The following is a 16,191-nucleotide window of genomic DNA, read 5'->3' on the forward strand; positions in this document are numbered from 1 at the left end:
GGATGTTATATCACTAGCAACCATAAGGTAAGGTATCACCAAAGCATACAGTTCACAAAACAGATTTGAATTTGAAAACCCAGTGCAGTCAAATCACTCGTTGGAAAGTTGCATTTTTACACAGAAACAGTTTTAAATGCAAAAAACATTTTTTTTTAAACGAGTGAAAAACACTGAATTCGAATGCGGTTATTGGGCTGGGGAATAGATGTATATCACAGGGACAATATAGAGGTGAAAGAAGGGGTATAGGTGGTGAATTGAGAGAGATTTGGAAGGTAGAATGAGGTTCGTTTTTAGGAAAATAGAGCAGTTAAAAAGGGAAAATCGGTTTTAAAATGAAAGGCACATTTTACTTAAACTAGATTATTACTACTATATTGTTAAAGTGGGACACAGTAAACTCCAAGGTTGATTTGCGAAGTCAACCTTGTCACGCCAGTGCTCAGCTTTAACTGGAAATTAGTTTGATTACTCAAAATATGACTAAGGGTTTATGATTTACACCAGACAGAAATGAAAAGATAGATGGCGCTTGCACTTAGAAAGTCAAGGTCAGGGTGCACGGACAATTCTCACAGTTTTAACAAGTTACCAGGGTATGGCTAGGATTGCTTAGCAAGTGGAATAAAGACAAAAGGGTTAAGATGGGGAGACTGTGTTTCTCTGGGAAGAGGAGATACTCACATTCCACACTTTGGTTTGGAATTTTGGAAAAGTCAACTGGGTACGGGCGCGCCTTACAGCAAACAGCTGGGCAATTCTGGTCACCGGATGGCAAGTACAGGTGGGAAATTCGGGTCACTGGATGGCAGGGTGGCAGCGGGCAAGCAGTTAATGGGCAAAAGCCAGGCTGGTTTCAGGATGCTTCCCAAAGAAATACCACCGCTTCTCCCTTTGGGGATTGGGATTTTTAGTGGTGTTTCAGGATTGAGGCCTTGCTGGGATGGTCAGCAATGCTTTGACCTTGCTGGGATAGGATTAGCTATGCTCTGGCTTTTCAGTGGGATCTGGAGTCTGGCAAGATGAATGTGGAAGATCAGGAACACCGGCGCAGGAAATTCAGGAAGCTTGTCTCTCTATAGTTCTGTCAACCACCCCTTATATAGAGCCTGGTGATATCACAGAATTATTGGTGGGCAGAACTGAGCTAGGGCTACCTCCAAGACTCGGATAGGTCAGCCTAAGTTAATGGCCTACTCGAGGAGGAGTCCCAGTTTATGAGGTTGGATTTCATGAGGTAAAAAGCCATCCCACAACGGTTTTGGCCAAAATCCAGTTTTGCCATGAATGGCACTTTTATTTATAGTTGGGCCATCTTAACAAATTACATAGGCAGGTCACAGATTTTATGCAAAACATGCCAATACAACTCTGCTGTCTGCAACACATTGTTTCGCCCTTCTAATAATCTTTGGTCATTTTTCATGTGAAACATTCGGCCTAAAATTCTATAATTTAGGTGTGTGTACATACTATCATAGGACCTAGTTCTGTTAATTGTTTACGTTCCATCATATGTCCTTTCTCCATGATTCACATTCTTGTAGCGTTCGTGTCCCATACATCTATTGACAGCCAAGATATCTTATTTGAAAGCCTCTAAAATCATATTTAAACTCTATAACTTTTACATTTTTGCGAAGTCCTGTTGCAAAGATACAAGTCTTCCAAGTTTTATTTTAAAAATAGTCTTTGAAACAAATGGGCATCCTTTGTCCTTCACTGGAACCATTTTTTTCTCTTCAGCTACCCCCCAACTGTCAGTTCAGTCCATTGTGGAGGGGGTTTTCCAGTTTGATTGAAGGTTTATGACTTCACAGGTTGGGGTCCCAGAAGTTCCATTGTAAAAGACTGGAACACAGACCAAATTCTGGAAAGGTAGCAATTATCACTTATGTGTTAGTATCTGCTGTGAATGGCCTTCTGTTACTAGCACCCCCCCCCAAGCAGAAACCTGTCTTGGGCTGATTTCACCCAGGTTTCTAATGCAGTTTAATTTATTTTATTTGTTTTTGCTCTGAATTAGAAGAAAACCTGCTGAATAAAACCATTTCATACATTTATTTCACAGCACAATCCCCTTTCACATTGCTAAGCAAGGATATGTTTTTGTTCAACATAGTACTTTTAAAACAGGCATTTTCTTCTTTAGTTTGCAAAAGCCCATCTTTGACACATGTGGTGACAGCTGCTAGCATTTTCCTTTCAAATTTGTTTTTTCCATCTGACTTCCCAATACTGTTCTGTAGCTGTAGCCAGCTTATTTTACACAAAAGTCTGTAAAAGGCAAAGGTCTCAATGAAATTGACATGCACACAGAAAGCTAACATTTCTTTTCCAGCTCTGATTTTTGATATTTCGTAGCATAAGTTTAAGCGTTTTTCGGTGCAGCTGAAGAAAAGCTTTTGTTGATTTTCTCAGATTTTGCTGGCACAACCTGCCCTTCAGGAATAATGCTCTTTTCTGACAGAGCACAATGTGAATATGGCTTGGCATGACAGCGTCTTGTTGATAAAAGTAGTTTGATGAAACACAGATGAAAATAGCATCAGAGCAGCCTCCTTTTCAATGTGAACTCTTCCCCTTTTCAATGGGAACTTTGGCCTTGCAGCACAACAGCGCTGCTTTTTCACTCCTCTTATTTTGTACATGTAAGCAACACACTAGCAGGCTTTTTCAGTGTGCCCCCTTGTTCCATCCTGCCCAATATGTGCTTGGAAACGTGGTGCTGCCATCTTTTTGCCATTGCAAAATGCAGTTTTGGTGTGAGGCAATGGTGCACACAGGAGCCAGCGCAGCCATTTTGCAGGTTCTGCTGAAGTGCAGCTTGGTGATGTGGGGAAGTTCTGCTGAGTGGGTATATATATCCCACAAATCCCCCCCCCGACTCTTCTGAGATTCCTTGTCGAGGGAGAGTAGAGGAAAGTGGGATTCATCAATGTGGTAAAACGGGGTTCATCAGGTGGGCAAAATGGGGTTCATCAGGTGGAGTCCTTCCATCATCAGGGAGCAGCACTCTACAATCCTCCCGTTGTCTCTCGTTGGAGCGTATTACGACACCCACAGCTTTCCCTTAGGTCTTCCTTTATGGTGTTGATCGACACCCCCAGATTTTCTTTGATTCCTCCTTTCAAGCCCCCCGGGGAGGTCCCCCGTGGTCTTTGAAGGCCCAACAAGTAGGCATCTATGAAACAAACACTAACCGGTTACTACATTTTCCAACTAACTGCCCTCCAAGAAGGTGGACAGCAGTGGGACACACATGCATTCAATAATGACAGTATTTTATACAATAAAGACAAATGATGAAAAATACTCCCTGTTAAATAATTATACCTATAAATCTATCTGACCCCTTCTGGTTCTTCTTTGTCTGGTTCTCATTCTCCAGATATCTCCTCTATTTGCTGCAAAGTGTGCCTAGGGTGACAACTTTTTAACTAATTAATATGGACCCATTTCTCTTCTGTCAGTTCTCCTTTTAAGGTTGCATATTCTGTAGGCTACGCCTGGGATAGTGACCTCTTCTCCATGTTTTAGCTTCAGTTGCCTACGGTAGCACTGGGGATGACCGGGAGGCTTTCTTTAGGACTGCCAGGGCCCTGAGATTTACTCTCCATTTAGGACCGGGCTTGGCAATAACTGGGATCCAAATTCATTTCGAGTCGGTCGAGGATATGACTGCCCATGTAAAAGGCGGAAGGAACACCTTGCACGACCCAACAATTATGTTCTATGCTTTTGCCACCTATGGAAATTTTTAGCTTACAACTGCTCAGCAGAAGATGTTTGGAGCGGGGAATTTCCAGGCCCCATAGCCACTGATATACTGATTCCACAGCGGGCAGGGTCTGGTCTTTTGGGAGTTTCCTGAATAATACTTTGCTGATGAAGCTTTCTTCGCTATTCAAGTCAACTCGGTCGAGAACAGACTCCTTCCCATCATTTAACTGAATCGTGAAGACGCCCTGTTCACCCTTCTTCTGAATGCCAGCTACGCTTTGTGCTGCTTTGTCATCAGTTTTGGCTAAAGAATTGGGATTTTCATAATGTGAATCAGTATAAAATTTTAAGGTATTTCCTTCCAGTGTGGAATGCCACTTAAAACTGGAGGGACGGTTGATTTTCAGGAATGGAGAGGAGTTCCCATCACCAGTTTGTTATCCTACAGCAATTATTTTGACGTCGGGTATTTCATTGTTTTGAAGATGAAACTTAATTTGATCTGATTTTTGTTCAACCATGTGGCATATGCCATTTACACTAACATGGTTGACACTCTGTTTTAATTTTATTGGCCTGTGAGTCTGGGTCCCGAGTACCTTGTCCACACACTCTATTAGGGGAGACAACCTACGAAGGATGTCATTCTCTAATAGACAGAGGGTTCCCTCTGGAGCCGCAACTATGACCGGGTGCTTCATCTTGTGTCAACCTATTTTAATTTCCAGCTGTGCAGTCCCATCGACAGGAATTTCATTCCCGTTGAAGTTCTGGAGTTGTCCAGGAAGAGGGGTGAGAGGGATCTGGTATCTCTCCCCCTTCCTGAATTCAGCTGATGAAAGGCCCTTTTTGATAGAAGAGTGGCTTGATATCCAGTGTCCACCAGTGCTGGAAATGTACATTGCTCTTGCACTTGCACAGAGGCGTATGATCTACCTTCTTTCTCCTCCAATCGGCAAAGGTAATGGCCATTCTGGGCAAGCTGGGTGGTCAATTTCTTTATTTTGGACTCCGACACAGGGGTAGTTTGGGCATAATTCTGTGTTGGAGTTTGGGAATCTAAAAGTAAAATTTGACATTCTGACATTCTGATATTTGGGGAGTTTCGGGCTTCCCGTTTCCTGATTCTGGGCTGCCCCCCCCCCTTCTTGGAGACAGTCACCAGAATTGGTTTGGGACATTTGGTAATCCTCTTGTGCTGGTTCTGGGTGCCCCCCCTTCTAGCAGGCAGTCACCAGAATTGATTTGGGAAGTTTGGAATCCTCTTTTTCTGATTCTGGACTGCCCCCACCCCCTTCTTCGGTTTGTGAGGTTTGGGATCCCTCCTTTAACATTTGATTCTCAGGATGCTCATTCTTGGGTTCAAGGATGTGCGATTCTGAATCAGTCCCCACATCCGCCCAGTCTTCATTTAGATCTCTGGGACCCTTATTTCTTTGGGAGGAATTCCCCCGTCCCTGAAGGAGAAGATTGTTTTACCAGAATCCTCTAAGGATTCTTCTCCTTCAAATTGGGACACTAAATCCCTCCCCAAAATGGGCCTTTTTGAGGTCTTTATTTCTCCCACCCACCCTCTGTTCCCTGGGTTGCAGATTTTCAGGGATAGGAGATTTTTTTGTTCCGGTTTCTGGGTATCCAGGGGCTTTTCACGGGTGAGGAAGGAAGCTTCCTCTAGGGCTTTACACGCCCCTTGCCCCCGTGCCTCCTCCTCTGGAATTGGTGACTTGTCGGGGTTCTCTCCCCTTCATTGTTCTGGGGTGCCAGACCCTTGGTTTGTGGGGTTCTGAGCCGCCATGTTCATCTGAAGGTTCTTTTGAGCCCTCAACATGTGACCCAGATCCTGGGTAAGGTTATGGACGTGGCGCTCCAGTTGGTACACCCGTTCCGGCTGGTAAGGGGGTCTCTGCTCACTCCTTGGTTGTTCATGGGAAGGGTAACTATCCCTTCTCCTGTAGTACCATGGAGGTGGTGGATTTTGGTAGCCCTCCCCCTTGGCCTCCCCTCTCCTGGATTGAGTTGTCTGGGCTCCTGAAACCGGAGAAAGAAAGGAGAGTTGCCCTCCAGGTTGGGGTTTTGAGGGTACTGTGGAAAGAAACTTAACCCTGGCTTTGGGGGATTACTGCCCTCCTGAGGGAAGTTAGGATGGAAGTTTCCTGGGGAAATACTTCCTGGTGGGACCCTCCTGCTTGGGCGGGAGGAGTCCATACATACCCCAAGATAGGCTGGTTGCCTTTGTACCTGGGACTGATATACTCAGGAGAGTTAGGGGTCCCATTAATGGGATTACCTCCCTGACTGCCACATGTTTGAGATTGGCCTGAGGGCCTTATTTGCCTCTGGTTTTGCTGATTTGGGATTGGTGCATTTTTAGGCTCCCCCATTTCTATGTTTCAAATGGGGGCAACCTTCACCTCGGCTACCTTAGCCGCAGCAGGGGTGTTGGCTGGTTTGGGGTTTTTGTTCTGATTTTTATTTTTTGAAGGTTTTTGGACTTCCTAAATGCGGGTCGCCTGCTCTATTACCCAGTCCAGAGACCTTTTATCGTGGAAATCCCTCACCAGCTGGGTCATGATATATTTTGGGAACGCATGAAAGAAGGTAGTTATAAACTCCCTGCTATCCATGCACACCCTCCTAGTGGTTTGTGCAAAGGCGTATTTTAGCTCCTGCCCAAATTCTCCTGGGGCCTGATCTTCCCTGCACTTCAAATTGTAGGCCACCTTGCGAGCCTCTTGTGGGTTTCAGTGGGCGGAAAAATGTTTCAAGATGGCTGCCCTGTAGGTGGACCTTCTTGAATGGTTCTGGTCCTCCAGTCCAGCAAATAAGATGGAGTACTCTGGAGAGAATGTCCATTTAACATACTCTATGCAGTTCTAGTTGTCTTTAAGATGAAAAGTGTCCATCATTTGCTCATGGAGTTCCAAATGCTCCCAGACAGAATACTTTGGGGTCTTTTGTCATAACTGTGGAGTTTGTTTGCCTTCTTTGGCTTAGTCACCCGAGTACACTCGCCCTCAGGCTCAGAGGCGGTACTACTTGAGGTACCCTCATGATCATCTAGGTTCTCCCTGATTCTGTGAACTTGAGAGGGGCTCGCAGAATGGTGGGGCCTAGTTTCTCCACTCCTGTGGTGCTCAGGAGAGTAGTCTTCTGACTCTTCCCTGTTCCCAGTATCCTCCCCACTGTCCTAATTAGGTAGAGGTATTCAGGATGCTCTTTTTGGTTCTTCATCAAATTGAACCAACTGGTCCCTTGGAAAGTAGTATTTCCGTGGATCTAATTCCCTGACTCTCCCCTCATAGGAGACTACCTTGTCAGAGACATCAGCCTTTATGTTTGGGTATCTATACAGGGACATCCATCCATCACTTTCTGGGATGCGCTGACCTGTCAGTTCCATCATGATTGGCCTATTAAATTCTGATGGCCTCATGGCTTCCGGTGAACCGGCAGCCATGAAGTCAGCAGTGCCCAAAGTGTTAAATGGGTTTGAGTTTCTTAGTACAGAGGTCCTTATACTATGATCAGGGGTTAGCACTGTCCCTCTTTACCTGTTCAGGGTCCCTCCAGTTAGGATTAAATCTAGCAACCTCTTTCTCCAACCTCGCTAGTTTCTCCTTCTCAGCCTCTACTTCTTGGCGATAAGCAGAGATCTGAGCCTTTTGCTCAGCTATCAAGGCTTTACTGTCCTCTATGACCAGCTCTTGCGCTGCCACTTGTTTGTGGAGCCAATCATTCTTTTCACAGAGGGCCTCATTGTCTCTCTGCACTCCCTGTATGGTTTGAGAATAATGAGACAATTTCTGTTGCAGGAGACTCACCTCCTGAGTTTGTGCATCTTTGGTTTGGGCCTTCTGTTCCAGAGCACCTTATACTCATCTGGCGTGCTCCAGTAGATTTCCATACTATGTTTTGAGTTCATTTAGTTTCTGGAGGGCTAACTCACTTCCCTGTAATTCTGATTTTAATTTGCTTACTTGCTGGCCTAGTGCGTCTCTCTCCTGCTTTAGGGGGCCTCTCTGTTCAGCCAGGTCATCCCTTTGTTTCTTGATTGTATTTAATTTCTGGCGCTCTTGATCAAATTCTGCTTGAGAGTGGAGGTCTCTCATAATTAATTTATTATTTTCCTCTTTCAACCTTTCAACCTGATCTTGCAGCATGGTTATTTGTCCTGAGCAGGCCCTGTTATAGGTTAATTGTTGAGTTATCTTACCTTTCCTGACACTTTATTTTTACTGCTTCTAATTGGGCCTCTATGTCTACATTATTCCGCTGTTGGAGAGCCACATCCTATATTAATTTTATGATGTCATTTCCAGATTCTACCTCCAAATCTTTTGTAATTTTTGCTAATTGTAGTTCTGTCTGGACTTGATAAAATAGTTCAGATTGATTCTGTGCTACAGTTTCATTTTCCTCATGCTTTTCCCGCATCACTCCCATGTGGAGATACATGTAGGCCGCGATTCTAACCATTTTGATTTGCTCCTCCATAATTTTTGGGAGTATAATTCACTCAAAGCTTGGTGTAATAGGCCATCGTCCTGCCACGTATCCAGGTTCATGGCGTTGACCTGTTGTGTTATTTCTTGTAGCCAGACTTTTTCATCCTGTTCTGGCCATTTACATCTGACAAATAGCTTGTGCAGAAGGTGTTCCCTAGCCCTATTGATCTCTACTAAAACAGCCATTTTGGAAATGTCCTTTCTTTATGAATATATTTATGTGAGAGTAACCTGTATTCTATTGCTTTCTGTCTATTTTAGGGTTGATTTAGCTTTAATTTTTAGACAGAGGCCTGGTACTTAGAGTATTTGTTTTTGGGAGGCGCTTGTGCAGTGTAACACAGTATTCAGTTCCTGGCAAAGGAAAACAGCTGGGCTGTTCTGATCACTTGATGGTAATTCTGGTCACTGGATGGCACACGTACTGCTGGATGCAGTCAGTGGCCAACAGTTAGTGGGCAGCAAGCCAGTCTGATTCAGGATGCTTCCCAAAAGAATACCACAGCTATCCCCTTTTTAATGGGCGATTAGTGGGGTTTCAGAATTGAGGCCTTGCAGGGAATATGATCAGCAATGCTTGGGTTTTGCAGTGGGCTCTGGAGTAGGGTCAGCAATGCTTTGGTCTTGTAGTGGGATCTGTAATCTGGATGGAGCAGATCAGGAACGCAGCGCAGGAACTTCAGGAAGAGTGTCTGTCTGGAGTCTTGTCAGGGACTCTTATTTATGATGCCTAGTGACATCATCAAAGTATATGGCTGGGCAGGTTTAGCTAAGCACGCCTCTAAACTACTGGATTGGCCAGGGGTACTAGTCCCCACCTCTCTCTTAGCTGGTTGGATTTCAAGGGAATGATGTCAGATTTATGATGTAAGTTTTAAAATGTCCAAACCCTCCCACAATTACTTTAACTAAAATCCAGTTTTGCCCTACATGGCACACTTATACAGTGGAAACATCTAAACAAATTACATAAACAGGTTACATATTTTATGCAGCACATAGCAGTCCAATCCTCCAGTTTGTGAGACATTGTTTCACCCCTCTACCGGGTTTACGCACTTTTCAGTGTGAAATGCTCAGCCTAAAATTCCATAACTTTATACATATGTGTGGATCATCATAAGGAATGTAAATATGAAAATTCATATTGGCATCATGGATACTTTCCTTGTAATTCCTGATTCTTTGCCATTTCTATTCCCAAGGGGTCAGTGAATTCTACAATGTCTCAAATTGTAAACCACAAAATCACTTAAATAAATTGTGAAATGTTAACATTTTTACAAAGTCTTGCTGTAGAGATAAAAGTCTTTACATTTTTATTCATGAATAGTCTTTGGAAACAAATGACAGTCCTTTGTCCCCCATATTTGGGAATAGCTTCCAAGCTCCCCCCTGAAGGGCAGGCCGTCATGGAGATCTCCTCTGAAGCCTCCTGTAGAAATCACAAAGACGTGTGACTTTCATTTCACATATCCTTGTCGTGGGAATTCCATTGTCAGTGGGTTCAGCCTAGACTAGATTCTGTCCGACCTAGTAATTATCATGGAGGTGTTAGTATCTAATGAGAGGCTCTTTTGTTTCTGTCATCCTCTCAGCAGAAACCTATTTTCTTTTTTTAGCTGCCATCCCCGCAGCAGCCACTGAAGTTTGAATTAATTGTATTTATTTTGGCTCTGAATTGTAAGAAAATCTGCTAAATAGAACCATTTCCTTCATTGTATTTTCACATCACAATCCCCTTCAGATTGCTAGGTAAGGACAGGGCCTTATCCAACATGCCCTTTTAAAAAAAATATTTTCCTTTATTTTGCAAAAGTACATTACCCATGTGGTGACTGAAAGTTGCATTTTTCTTGCAAATCCGGTTTTTCTATCTAGATTCCCAGATTGTTTTGCAGCCATAGTTAGTTTCTCTTGTAGGCAGGAGTTTTTTGAAGCACGGATGCACTGAAATTGACATAACCCAGATAGCTGGAGTTCCTTTGAACTATTGATCTTTGATACTTTGTGAAGAAAATGAATGTGTTTTCCCATGCACAGCACAATGTGAAGTTTCTTTGACCTTTTTTTCAGATTTGGCTTAACAGAGCCTGTCATTCAGGGGTCATGCTTGGTGTTGCTGAAGCACAATGGGGATATGAATGTGCATGGCAGGGCCTTATTAATAACAGTAGTTTAAGGAAGAACAGATGGAAATAGCGTCAGCAACATTATTTTAAAGGTGAAACAAATTCCTTTTTAATGAGGATTTTGGGTTGGCAGCAAGGCAATGCTGCTTTTTCACTTTATTCCATTTGTATATGTAAGAACACACTGGCAAACTCACTCAGTGTGCCCCCTTGTTCCATCCTGCTCAAAATGTGCTTGACAAGATTGTGCAAGCCATCCTTTTGTTGCTGCTCACTGAAACCAGCGCAACCATTTCACTGTTTCTGTTGAAGCGCAGCTTGGTTTTGGAGAAATTCTGTTCAGTGGGTCAATGTAGCCCACAAGACACACAGCTGAGTTTTATGGATTCCTGGGCTTTCATTCTCCAAGTTTGCATTTTTGTGTGATACATAGACCGAAACTGCACTTCTTTTGCTGGTAAAAGATACTTTCTAAATGCTGCATATATTTTCCACATTTCCTATGAATTTAGAGATGTTATTCCTATTTCATGTCTGATGGCACACATGGATTGACTCTGGGGTAAATTTAAAACTGCTCTCCAAAAAAAATCCTCCATTCTTAGCCATAAGATTCTAGGGTGCCATGCTCTAGTTTTGGTGCCATGGATAAGAATGGGGCACCACTTTTTGTTTATATGACTGTAGGCATAAGTGAAAATTTGCAGTATTTTGCCTGGAGAACGCATGCTTGAGCTATGGCAGTTTTCAATTTTCTTCGAAGGTCCTGAAGGTAAGGGATGGCTGATGGATGGTTGTTGGTGTTAAGTCCTAAGTACTTATATTCATCAACTACCTGAATCTGTTTCCCTTGAAGGATCCATTTAAACAACAGCTTAGTCTTGCATCGCTTATTGTACCCGGCAATGGGGACGTACAGGGTAATTCCTACCCCGGCGGACCCGGCCTGTGCCCATATTCATTACTCCTCATTCCCATTTAAGCCCCATAGTGCTCAATGGTAATGGGGCGGTCGGATGCACCGGCACCTTTCGCGAATGGTGCCGGTGCATCTGACAAGTTGTGTTCGTGGGTACCGCTCTGCCCTGTAGGTCAGACCTAGCGGGCAGAAAGGCACCTGCGAGCACAACTCGTAATTTGCCGGTCCGAACGTAACGACGCCAGTAGCTTACTGGTGCCATTACTACAGAACCCGCATACTTATAATGAGGCCCATTATCTTGCATTTGGTTTCCTTGATAGTCAGGTGATTGACTTTTCCATATTCCCTTAAATGGTTTAGGAGAGCCTGTAATCCCCTGGGAGTTTTAGCCAAGAACATTAAGTCATCGGCATAAAACAACCAGGGGATGTCATGCTTGCCCAACTTTGGTGAGTCAGATACTACTTATGTAAAGCAATGCCGCATGTCTCCAATAAAGAAATTTAAGATTGATGATGCCGGTATGTACCCTTGTTTGAGCCCCGTAGGGTGGCAATGGGGGTCGATAGGTTCCCGCCCATGGATAGCTGGATCTGTAGAGTGTAGTTGGTCTATCCAGTAAAGAAGAGCATTAGGACAGACCTCTCTAATGAATTTTTCCATTAATAGCTCCTTAGACACTGAGTCAAACCCGGCCTGAAAATCTATGAAGGCCATGTAAAATGACTATTTTATTTGATATTCTTGAAGTTTGATCGCATGTATGGTTTGCAGGTTTCACGACGTACCCACGCCTGACACAAAGCCAGTTTGATGCGCATCTTGGAGATTTGTAGTTGTAATCCACAAATTGATATCCCTAACTATTAGTATGGCAAATAATTTGCCTGGCACATCTAAGAGGGTGACTGAGCTATAGTTTTCAGGGGCCTGGCGATCTCCTGTTTATATATAGGGATTACAATGGATTGTCTCCAAGACAGAGGAATTTGACGACTATATATGGCGTTGGTAAAAATTGCCAGTAATATTTTAGCCCATGCATGAAGATGTGGTTTGATCATTTTGTTCGAGAGGCCGTCGGGTCTGGGAGCACAGGAGGAACTCAATTTCATCATGTAGAAGAGGATAGCCTCTAAGTCAAAGTCAATGGCAAGGGACCCATTCTAAGAATGGCGTCTTGTCATGCTAGGGAGAGGAGTGGCCACATATAAGGCTTTATAGTAGATTTCCCATGCTTCTTCTAGCACAGCGTTTATTTGTGATCCTATCTGTGAGGTGCATTGGCTTTGTTTAGAAGGCCCCATATGAAAGCGGGATTCTTAGATGCCAACACTCATAGCATATGTTCAGCATTGTGCTGGTACACCAGAGCTGTCCTAGCTTTGATCCAATTTTTAAACTTGCATTTTAGAGTCTTTAATTTTGATTCGTTGATAATGGCAAATATCATAGGGCACGCTTATCAGCTCGATAGATTGAGTTCCTGGTAGAAAGTTCTTGGTCATATATATGCACATGGGTTGTGCTGGCTTTGGTGACGGGGTGTGTTTTAGTTTTGAAAATCTGCATTGCAGCTACATAGAAGCCATGCGACATTGCCAACTCTGGATACAGAGTATCAGAAGGATATACCAGATGCATATTAAGGTGCCGTAATAAGTTAGGGGTCCATCTAAATCAATTTTTCCCATTCGAGACAGTGATGTCTCGTACGCAAGGAGTCTTAGGATCGCTTTAAGGATTGTTCCAGGACCAAGTCAGAGATAAGAGGTCATGATCAGTGATGGATTGTTGTTTAATTTGGAATTGTTCTATGAAGGCAAAGAGGTTTCTATCAGTGTAAATATAGTCAATCAGCGCACCCTTATTGCCTCTATGCCATGTAGGGGAGGGTGGAATATCACCTGATAAGCAAACGTTGATCATCAGACGCTGGCTCTCTTTCATCAGTGCAGACCATCGGGTTGCCACTGACGTTAGTGGAGTCATGGGAGTTTTAATACATCTAATATTCAGGTCTCTACTAGAATAGTATAATCAATGGTGGTATAAACAGAGATGAGGTCCAAAAGCGATTCAAGATCACTAAATAAATCATCATCTTTGATACCAATGTGGTTCCAGTATATATTTACCAGGGCAATAGTGTGATGAAATTAATTTATTTTGACCAATTGTAAAAACATGTTTGGAGACGCCCATGGGTCTAAACGCAGGGTTGATGTGGTTTTAACAGCCACCATCAAGCCCGCCATGGGACGACCTCTAACTGGTAATTTGGCAGGGATTAAGGATAGTGTGTGATTCTCCCACACTCCCACAGTTGAGGTTAGCCATACTTCATGAAGCGTAATTATGTCAAAATCGTTCAGGGGATTCAACTTGGTCATAGTCAAGTGATTGTGTCCCCTGGTATTCCAGGAGGCCAAAGAGCAAGTTTTCAATTTAGATTGAGCGAATTGTTAATTTGATTGAAAAGACGACCTCAATGTTGACACTGGTAATGGCTGATGCTGTGATTTTGATGCTTCTTAAGAGCATGTGCATTTGAGGGGTATGCTATCCAAATGGGTATTTAAATTAGATGGAGATCCATTTGGATGTGGACAGGACGATGCATGATCCATGTAATTCTGTTTACTTAGGAGAAAACCCAGATTATATAGTTCTATCCTGGCCTGCCATATCATATTCATCACTATGCCTTACTGCATCCATAGCTTGACTATGGATGGGTCACGATTGTGCACAAACTCGACCTGTTCTCTGTCCCCAGAGCATAAATCCTCTAGCAGGGGCATATCACCTAGGATATTCAAGGTGCTCGTCCTATTTAAGTCATATATGCCTCTATGCCATGTAGGGGAGGGTGGAATATCACCTGATATGCAACCGTTGATCATCAGAATAATAATAATAATAATAATAATAATAATAATAATAATAATAATAATAATAATAATAATAATAAGAGACAGAAGCTGTCTCTCTTTCATAAGCGCTAACCATCGGGTTGCCACTGACGTTAGCGGGGTCATGGGAGTTTTAATAGATCTAATATTCAGGTCTCCTAGTAGATTAGTATAATCAATGGTGGTATCAACAGAGATGAGGTCCAAAAGTGATTCAAGATCACTAAAGAAATCATCATCTTTGATACCAACGTGGTTCCAGTATATATTTATCAGGGCAATAGTGTGATGAAATTATTTTATTTTGACCGATTGTAAAAACATGTTTGTAGACACCCATGGGTCTAAGCGCAGGGTTGATGAGGTTTTAACAGCCACCATCAAGCCCGCCATGGGATGACCTCTAACTGATAATTTGGCAGGGATTAATATATCGGAAATGGATGACTTCTGCATTGCGATGCAAGAAGCACTTAGGGAGTCCTGCAGTTTTCCCAGAACTATGCCCCTTATCCAGTGGGTGCGAGGGGACCCGGGAGTGCACCTTTCAGTTCGAGGTCAGGAGATCAGTAGGTTGTGACTGATTTTTGGTCTGAGGCACGCCAGATTGGCTGTGATCTATCGACTTGCTAGGTATGGGTCGGGCTATAAACAGCTGGATCGATTTTGCTATTTTCTCACGCCTTTGTTCCAAAGTCTGAAGCTTGACGTTATCAAAAGTACTCTCCTCTTGCTTTCTTTTTTCCCCATCCCGATCTATTGCCAGAATGGGAATGGATTTTAATGCAAGAGATGATGTATTGTCTTTTTGCCCTTGCTGAGTTATTTTAACTAATGTGTCTTGCGGTTCCTACACCAATTCCCAATCTTCAAGATTTTTTATATTTTGCTGTGTATTCTATTGGCGGTTTAGTTTTGTATAATTCTTTGCCACCGCAGAGATAGCTATCTGAGAGCTATTCTTTGGGAGCAACAACATGTGAAAAAAATGGCGAGAGCTAGATCTCTTTGTGGCTGCAATTTGCTTGATGTTTTTACTTTTTTTGATAGCTTGGGGATTGGGAGCTGTCTTGTTCGACTTTATGAACATTCCATAGTTTGATTTGGCTGGAACACGACCGCTGCAGAGTCATGTGGGGTTTGTGAATCAACATGTATTACGCTTATGCTGAGAGACCGGCCCATCATTAATTTGTTTGCTATTTTTCTTCTTCTTTTTATTCGCTCTTTTGGCTGCCTGGTACATCGAAGTGGCCTCGATACAATGACGTTCAGACAGTTTCCTTCAATAAAATATGCTGAGGAACTAGTTCAGGTCTGAGTTTTGGTTCATTGTGAGTTTGTCGACTAGACCAAAACTCATGGGTTGAGGTACACACCTCTCTGCTCTTTGTATCTAATAGCAACTTCAGCTGATTTGATTGGTCCTGTAATTTTTCATCCAGAGTTTCATCGTTTTGTCAGCGAGAATAGAGCAGTGCTCATCGCCCGCAAGGATGATTCCACACCAACAGAAATTCTACTGGCGAGGAACTAGTTGCGTGTGACGGAGGTGGTCGACTTCGTCTAGGAATTGGTTGAGCAAAAGAAATCGATAGGGCGACGAGTCCTCTGCTGTAGAGGAAAACATTGTTGGGGTTTGGGAGAGATCCCTCGTCATGAGATCAGATTGCAGCTCCTGATTGCTGTCACTGCTATCCTTCCCTGGCATTGCTAAGGGGGTGGAATCAGGGAATGTGACTGCATTAAACCTCCATTACATTTCAGTGCTATCAGCGCAATTAGGGAGTATTGGCAGGGCAGATGCTTCAGTAAAATGGAATGGCAGGGGGAGGGAACATGTATTTGAGCCAAGGTTTGCACGTCCCTCAGCAAATCTGTCATAGGTGCGGCCTTCCCGTCAAGCAACGGAGGTAATTGGAAGCCCGCTTCTACGACAAAATCCGTGGGCATGCAAAGGTTACCAATACTCAGAGCAATGATTTCTGCTT

The 16,191-nt window shown here is 43.3% G+C and overlaps 1 protein-coding gene across 1 annotated transcript in view; it reads left to right on the top strand.

The window, feature by feature from the left end:
- Positions 1-16,191, top strand: part of NSG1 (neuronal vesicle trafficking associated 1) — a 128,981-nt gene that overhangs the window by 46,632 nt on the left and 66,158 nt on the right. The gene's annotated exons all lie outside the window — the stretch shown is intronic.

Source organism: Ambystoma mexicanum, chromosome 6q (genome assembly GCF_040938575.1).
Source record: "Ambystoma mexicanum isolate Mex_15411 chromosome 6q, UKY_AmexF1_1, whole genome shotgun sequence".
NCBI lineage: Eukaryota > Metazoa > Chordata > Amphibia > Caudata > Ambystomatidae > Ambystoma > Ambystoma mexicanum.